The 8,661-nt window shown below is 37.9% G+C and overlaps 1 non-coding gene across 1 annotated transcript; it reads left to right on the top strand.

The window, feature by feature from the left end:
* Positions 1 to 2,499: 2,499 nt before the first annotated feature.
* On the top strand, positions 2,500 to 2,607 carry LOC112745156 (small nucleolar RNA R71). The gene has a single exon (XR_003173098.1). It is a non-coding gene; the product is annotated as a small nucleolar RNA R71 (small nucleolar RNA).
* Positions 2,608 to 8,661: the final 6,054 nt, after the last annotated feature.

The following is an 8,661-nucleotide window of genomic DNA, read 5'->3' as shown; positions in this document are numbered from 1 at the left end:
GGAGATGGAGGGATGTGTGTATTCGGCCATATGGGTGGGATTGGGTGGGGAAGAGATGTTGAATTTTGAAGGTAGGTAGGTAGGTGGGAAAGTGATGTGAGTGGTAAATGGAAAACAGAAGGGATGAACATGAATGGAGAGGGAAGAGAATGAGTGGTGGTAGGTGGGAAAATTTTGGGGAAGAGTATTTATGGGATTGTGTGAAAGAGGGGTGAGAAGAAGTGAGTGGAGGTAGGTAGGGATCCTGTAGGGTCCACAGATCCTGAGATAATCCTGTGGGGTCCACAGATCCTAAGGTGTTCAAGGATTTACAACCTTGCACCAAATTAGGCATGCAAAATGCCCTTGCACACAACTCTGGGCGTTCAACGCCAGATAGGTGCTTGCTCTGGGCGTTGAACGCCCATTTGTTGCCCATTTCTGGCGTTGAACGCCAGAACCATGCTTGTTCTGGGCGTTCAGCGCCAGCTCTTCTCCAGGGTGCAATTCTGGCGTTCAAATGCCCAGATGCTGCCCATTTTGGGCGTTCAGCGCCAGAACCATGCTCTGTTCTGGCGTTGAACGCCAGCCAGATGCTTCTTACTGGCGTTTAAACGCCAGTGAGATCCTCCTCCAGGGTGTGATTTTTCTTCTACTGTTTTTGATTCCATTTTCAATTTTTATATTTATTTTGTGACTCCACATGATCATGAACCTGATAAAACATGAAAGAACAGGAAAAATAAAATTAGATAAATAAAAATTGGGTTGCCTCCCAACAAGCGCTTCTTTAATGTCAATAGCTTGACAGTGGGATCTCATGGAGCCTCACAGATGTTCAGAGCATTGTTGAGACTTCCCAACACCAAACTTAGAGTTTGGATATGGGAGTTCAAAACCAAACTTAGAGTTTGGTTGTGGCCTCCCAACACCAAACTTAGAGCTTGACTGTAGGGGCTCTGGTTGACTCTGTTTTGAGAGAAGCTTTTTATGCTTCCTCTCCATGTTTACAGAAGGATGACCTCGAGTGTTAAACACAAGGGAGTCCTCATTCAATTGAAGGACTAGTTCACCTCTGTCAACAACAATCACAGCTCTTGCTGTGGCTAGGAAGGGCCTTCCAAGGATGATGGATTCATCCTCATCCTTCCCAGTATCTAAGACTATGAAATCAGCAGGGATGTAAAGGCCTTCAACCTTTACTAACACGTCTTCTACTTGTCCATAAGCCTGTTTTCTTGAATTGTCTGCCATCCCTAATGAGATTTTAGTAGCTTGCACCCCAAAGATTCCCAGTTTCTCTATTACAGAGAGGGGCATGAGGTTTATCCCTGAACCAAGGTCACACAGAGCCTTTTCAAAGATCATGTTGCCTATGGTACAAGGTATTACGAACTTTTCAGGATCCTGTTTCTTCTGAGGCAATGTCAGTTGATCCAGATCACTCAGTTCATTGGTGAACAGGGGAGGTTCATCTCCCCAAGTCTCAATACCAAATAATTTGGCATTCAGCTTCATGATTGCACCAAGGTACTTGGTAACTTGCTCCTCAGTAACATCCTCATTCTCTTCAGAAGAGGAATACTCATCTGAGCTCATGAATGGCATAAGGAGGTTTGATGGAATCTTTATGGTCTCTAGATGAGCCTCAGATTCCTTTGGTTCCTCAGAGGGAAACTCCTTATTGATGACTGGACGTCCCAGGAGGTCTTCCTCCTTGGGATTCACGTCCTCCTCCTCTTTTGTGGTTTCGGCCATGATGGTCATTTCAATGGCCTTGCACTCTCCTTTTGGATTTTCTTCTGTATTGCTTGGGAGAGTACTAGGAGGGATTTCAGTGACTCTTTTACTCAGCTGGTCCACTTGTGCCTCCAAATTTCTAATGGAGGACCTTGTTTCATTCATGAAACTTACAGTGGCCTTAGATAGATCAGAGACTAAGTTTGCTAAATTAGATGTATTTTGTTCAGAGTTATCTGTCTGTTGCTGAGTGGATGATGGAAAAGGTTTACTATTGTTAAACCTATTTCTTCCACCATTATTAAAGCCTTGTTGAGGCCTTTGTTGATCCTTCCATGAGAGATTTGGGTGATTTCTCCATGAGGGGTTATAGGTGTTTCCATAAGGTTCACCCATGTAATTCACCTCTGCTATTGCAGGGTTTTCAGGATCATAAGCTTCTTCTTCAGAAGATGCCTCTTGAGTACTGTTGGATGCAGCTTGCATTCCATTCAGACTCTGAGAAATCATATTGACTTGCTGAGTCAATATTTTATTCTGAGCTAATATGGCATTCAGAGTATCAATTTCAAGAACTCCCTTCTTCATAGGCGTCCCATTACTCACAGGATTCCTCTCAGAAGTGTACATGAACTGGTTATTAGCAACCATGTCAATGAGTTCTTGAGCTTCTGCAGGCGTTTTCTTTAGGTGAATGGATCCACCTACAGAAGTATCCAATGACATCTTAGCTAATTCAGACAGACCATCATAGAATATATCCAGGATGGTCCATTCTGAAAGCATGTCAGAAGGACACTTTTTGGTCAGTTACTTGTATCTCTCCCAAGCTTCATAGAGGGATTCACCTTCTTTCTGTCTGAAGGTTTGAACATCCACTCTAAGCTTGCTCAGCTTTTGAGGAGGAAAGAACTTGGCTAAGAAAGCAGTGACCAGCTTATCCCAAGAGTTCAGGCTATCTTTGGGTTGAGAGTCCAACCACACTCTAGCTCTGTCTCTTACAGCAAAGGGGAAAAGCATGAGCCTGTAGACTTCAGGATCTACTCCATTAGTCTTAACAGTATCACAGATCTGCAAGAATTCAGTTAAGAACTGAAAGGGATCTTCAGATGGAAGTCCATGAAACTTGCAGTTTTGCTGCATCAGAGAAACTAGCTGAGGTTTCAGCTCAAAATTGTTTGCCCCAATGGTAGGGATGGAGATTCTTCTTCCATGTAAATTGGAATTAGGTGCAGTAAAGTCACCCAGCATCCTCCTTGCATTATTATTATTTTCGGTTGCATTGTCCTCTTCTTGTTCGAAAATTTCTGAAAGGTGCTTGCTGGCTTGTTGTAATTTAGCTTCTTTTAGTTTCCTCTTCAGAGTTCTTTCAGGTTCTGGATCTGCTTCAACAAGAATGTTCTTGTCCTTGCTCCTGCTCATATGAAAAAGAGGGAACAGAAAAATAATAATAATAGAGATCCTTTTTGTCCAAGTATAGAGGTTCCCTTATGTGAGTAGAAGAAAAGAAGAAGAGAAAATCTGAACTCAGAGAGAGAGAGAGAGAGGGTTCATATTTTTGGTGAGTGAGGAAGAGATGTTAGTGAATAAATAAATAAATAGAAGGAGATGAGAGAGAGAGAATTTTCGAAAATTATTTTTGAAAAAGAGTTAGTGATTTTCGAAAATTGTTTTTGAAAAAGGTTAGTAATTTTCGAAATTTAGAATGAAAAATTAAAATAATTAGTTAATTAAAAAGAATTTTTGAAAAAGAGGGAGATATTTTCGAAAATTAGAGAGAGAGAGTTAGTTAGGTAGTTTTGAAAAAGATAAGAAACAAACAAAAAGTTGGTTAGTTAGTTGAAACAAATTTAAAAATCAATTTTGAGAAGATAGGAAGTTAGAAAAGATATTTTAAAATCAAATTTTTGAAAAAGATATGATTTTGAAAAAGATAAGATAAAAAGATATTTTTGAAAAGATATGATTGAAATTAGTTTTGAAAAAGATTTGATTTTCAAAATCTCACAATTAATGACTTGATTCACAAGAAATCACAAGATATGATTCTAGAACTTAAAGTTTGAATCTTTCTTAACAAGTAAGTAACAAACTTGAAATTTTTGAATCAAAAGATTAATTGATGATGTTATTTTCGAAAATTATGTGATAAAGATAAGAAAAATATTTTTGAAAAATATTTTTAAAATTTTCGAAAATAACTAAGAAAAATGAAAAAGATTTGATTTTTGAAAAAGATAAGGTTTTTAAATTGAAAATTTGATTTGACTCATAAGAAACAATTGAATTTTAAAATTTTTTGAAAAAGTCAATCCAAATTTTCGAAATTTATGAGAGAAAAAGGGAAAGATATTTTTTTGATTTTTGAATTTTTAATGATGAGAGAGAAAAACATGAAAAAGACTCAATGCATGAAAGTTATGGATCAAAACAATGAATGCATGCAAGAATGCTATGAATGTCAAGATGAACACCAAGAACACTTTGAAGATCGTGATGAACATCAAGAACATATTTTTAAAAAAAAATTTTGATGCAAAGAAAATATGCAAGACACCAAACTTAGAAATCTTTGATGCTTAGACTCTATGGATGCAAAAATGCACATGAAAAACAAGAAAAGACACAAAACATGAAAATGCAAAGATCGAACAAGAAGATTTACCAAGAACAACTTGAAGATCATGAAGAACACCATGAATGCATGAATTTTTTCGAAAAATGCAAGATGAGCATGCAATTGACACCAAACTTAAAATCTGACTCAAGACTCAAACAAGAAACACAAAATATTTTTGATTTTTATGATTTTCTAATTTTTTTTGGATTTTTCGAAAATTAATGTGTAAAAGAAAAATAAGGATTCCAAAATTTTTAATATGAATTCCAGGAATCTTGTACTCTTAGTCTAAAGCTCCAATCTGAGGGTTAGGCATGGCTTAATAGCCAGCCAAGCTTTAGTATGTAACTCAGACATGCCACAGCTGACATACCAATTAACTTGCCTCTATGCTGATGGTTGGAAACCCCTATCCAAAAGAATTAGACATGGCTTTACAGCCAGCCAGGCTTCAACATGCTTCATGAAACTCTAGAATTCATTCTTAAAAATTCTGAAGAAAAATATATTTTTGAAAACATTTATTTTAAAATTTTTTTTCGAAAACAGATGAGAAATTTTTGAAAGATTTTTGAAAAATTTTTTGAAAATAAAACAAAAAGAAAATTACCTAATCTGAGCAACAAGATGAATCGTCAGTTGTCCAAACTCGAACAATCCCCGGCAACGGCGCCAAAAACTTGGTGCACGAAATTGTGATCTCATGGTAACGGCGCCAAAAACTCTGTACGCACGTCTTAATAAATTGTTTTTCATTCACAACTTCGATACAACTAACCAGCAAGTGCACTGGGTCGTCCAAGTAATAAAACCTTACGTGAGTAAGGGTCGATCCCACGGAGATTGTTGGTATGAAGCAAGCTATGGTCACCTTATAAATCTCAGTCAGGCAGATATAAAATAGTTATGGAGTTTTCGAACATAAATAATAAATAGATAGAAAATAAGGATAGAAACACTTATGTATGTCATTGGTGAGAATTTCAGATAAGTGTATAGAGATTCTTTCGTTCCTCTGACCCTCTGCTTTCCTGCTGTCTTCATCCAATCAGTCTTACTCCTTTCCATGGCTGGCTTTATGTAAGGACATCACCGTTGTCAATGGCTACTTTTTATCCTCTCTGGAAAATGGTCCGATGCGCTGTCACTGCATGGCTAATCGTTTGGAGGCATCACCCTTGTCAATGGCTGCATCCCATCCTCTTGTGAAAATGGTCCAAATGCTCTGTCACAGCACGGCTAATCATCTGAGGTTCTCGATCATACTAGAATAGGATTCACCCTCCTTTTGTGTCTGTCACTACGCCCAGCACTCGCGAGTTTGAAGTTCGTCACAGTCATTCAATCCCAGAGTCCTACTCAGAATACCACAGACAAGGTTTAGACTTTCCAGACTCTCATGAATGCCGCCATCAATCTAGCTTATACCACGAAGATTCTGATTAAGAGATCCAAGAGATACTCATTCAATCTAAGGTGGAACGGAAGTGGTTGCCAGACACGCGTTCGTGGGGGAATGATGATGATTGTCACGTTCATCACATTCAGGTTGAAGTGCGAATGAATATCTTAGAAGCGGAATAAGTTGAATTGAATAGAAAAATAGTAGTACTTTGCATTAATCTTTGAGGAACAGCAGAGCTCCACACCTTAATCTATGGAGTGCAGAAACTCTACCGTTGAAAAATACAGAAGTGAATACAGGGTAAGCATAGCCGAGTGGCCAGCCTCCCATGGAGGTCTATAGATCAAAATATGATCATAAGATGTCTAATACAATAGTAAAAATTCCTATTTATACTAAACTAGTTACTAGGGTTTACAGAAGTAAGTAATTGATGCATAAATCCACTTCCGGGGCCCACTTGGTGTGTGCTTGGGCTGAGCTTGAATGTTACACGTGTAGAGGTCAATCTTGGAGTTGAACGCCAGTTTATAACGTATTTCTGGCGTTCAACTCTGGCTTGTGACGTGTTTCTGGCGTTTAACTCCAGACAGCAGCGTAGAACTGGCGTTCAATGCCCTTTTACGTCATATAAACTTGGCCAAAGTATGGAATATTATATATTGCTGGAAAGCCCTGGATGTCTACTTTCTAACGCAATTGGAAGCGCGCCATTTTGAGTTCTGTAGCTCCAGAAAATTCACTTTGAGTGCAGGGAGGTCAGAATCCAACAACATCAGCAATCCTTCTTCAACCTCTGAATTTGATTTTTGCTCAAGTCCCTCAATTTCAGCCAGAAAATACCTGAAATCACAGAAAAACACACAAACTCATAGTAAAGTCTAGAAATGTGAATTTAACATAAAAACTAATTAAAACATCCCTAAAAGTAACTAGATTCTACTAAAAACATACTAAAAATAATGCCAAAAAGCGTATAAATTATCCGCTCATCACTAACCAAGAATTAAAGAGACCCTAGGCGTCCCACTTGGGCTCGAAGGCGTGGCATGCCAGGGAAGTTTGTTCAAAAGGCGTGCCACTTGAGGAGCTGGACGTGGCGCACCAAGCCAAATTTAGTGGCTAGGCAGGGCACGCCACTCAAGCGTCAGCCACACGCCAAGCCTGAAGAAGTCACGTTTATTGAGTTTTCTTTTCCTCTAGCTGTAATTTTCTTTTCTCTTTTGTATTTTCTTAATTCTAGTTATAGGAGTAGTATAAATAACCCCTAAAAGTACTGAGAAAGGGGTTGTTGAGTAGTTGGTTCGTTGGCAAGTATAGTTAGATTTACTTTTCACATCATCTCTTCCATCTCTTGTACTTTTCTCTAAGCTATGAGTAGCTAAATTCCCTCTCATTGAGAGAGGGAGCTTTGTTGTACTTGATGGATTAATGATAGTAAATTTCTTCTTCTCTTCATCTTCTCTTTGATTTTCTAGAAGGAATTTCATTTTAATGCTAGGGTTCAATCATCTTGGGAAAGAGGTTGAATGCAAAATGGGTTTCATGGGAACCTTGGAAAAGGAAACATGAAACCATGCTTGAAATCCCTTTTCACAATTGAGTAGATCTGGGTTTTGGTGATTGGATATGGTGACATATAATCCACCCACTATTTAGATCTATGAGGATGTGTGGTATAATCAGGGACCAAGCATATCTCTCTTCATGAGAAATTAGACCAAGGAATTGGCTGATTATCAAGATTTGAGAGATTGAATTTCCAAGGGATTGGGGTTCAATCAATCATGATTGCCAAGAGGTCAATGAGTTGCATGATTGAAGATGAGATGAGCTGGATTTAATCCAAAGAGAACAATATCTCCTGACCCCAATGAATTTCCCCTATTCTTACCTTCCACATTCTTTATAGCTTTCTTTACATTCTGTTATTCCCCATTCCCATTTACAATTCAGTCATTTGTGTTTCTGCACTTTACTGCTTCTCTTTACTTTTGAGTTATTTACAATTCTGCTCATTTAAAATTCTGCAATCACAACCTATATTGTTTAGCTTGACTAATTCACCCATTGATTAAAATTTCTCAAATCTACCAATCTCTGTGGATTCGATCCCACTCCTAGTGGGTTATTACTTGACGATATTTTTGGTGTGCTTGCCAAAAGAACGGATTCATTATTTTATATGGGGAGTGAATTTCGGTCATCAAGTTTTGTGGCGCCGTTGTCGGGGATTAGTTTAAATTTGATGTTTTCATTTTTATTGATGTTCAATTGAGTTGTTATTATTGTTATCTTGCATTTAGTAGTTTTATATTTCATTGTTATTGCAATTTTACCATGCTTTATTTTTATGTCTTCCAAGTGTTTGTAGAAATGTCTCTCTTAGTCTTAGAGTAGATTTTTACACTCTTGGTTTGAAATTGAGTAATGAAGGTAGCATTGATGTCTTTGATATCTGATATTGATTGGTGATTGAGGGTTGTTAGTTGTTCTTGTTTCCATTGATGAGTAAGACCTATGGATTAAGACTGACTATGCCTATTTGACTTTCTCCCTATGTTGAAGATAACTAAATGGAATTAACTCTAGATAATCACCATGTTCGTGGTCAATGACTTAAAAAGAAAGCTTGATTCTCAATCCTTGCCAGGAGTGTCTTTTAGCATTTATATTTCTTTAGTTGTTAGTTTTACTTTATTGTCGTTTTACTTTCTCGCCTCTTTATCCGCAAACCACCCCGTATACTCATAATCGATAATATGCATGCCCCACTGCAATTCCTTTGAGACACAGCTCGAGGTTTAAATACTCTCGGTTATTATTAGTTTTCACTCGTGACAAACACATTAAACTTTGACGGAGTGTTGTTTGCCGGTTTGGAACTATACTTGCAGAAGAGTTTCTTTTATTGAGA

The sequence above is a fragment of the Arachis hypogaea genome, chromosome 14 (assembly GCF_003086295.3).
Source record: "Arachis hypogaea cultivar Tifrunner chromosome 14, arahy.Tifrunner.gnm2.J5K5, whole genome shotgun sequence".
Lineage (NCBI taxonomy): Eukaryota > Viridiplantae > Streptophyta > Magnoliopsida > Fabales > Fabaceae > Arachis > Arachis hypogaea.
This window is presented reverse-complemented; position numbering and strand designations above follow the sequence as displayed.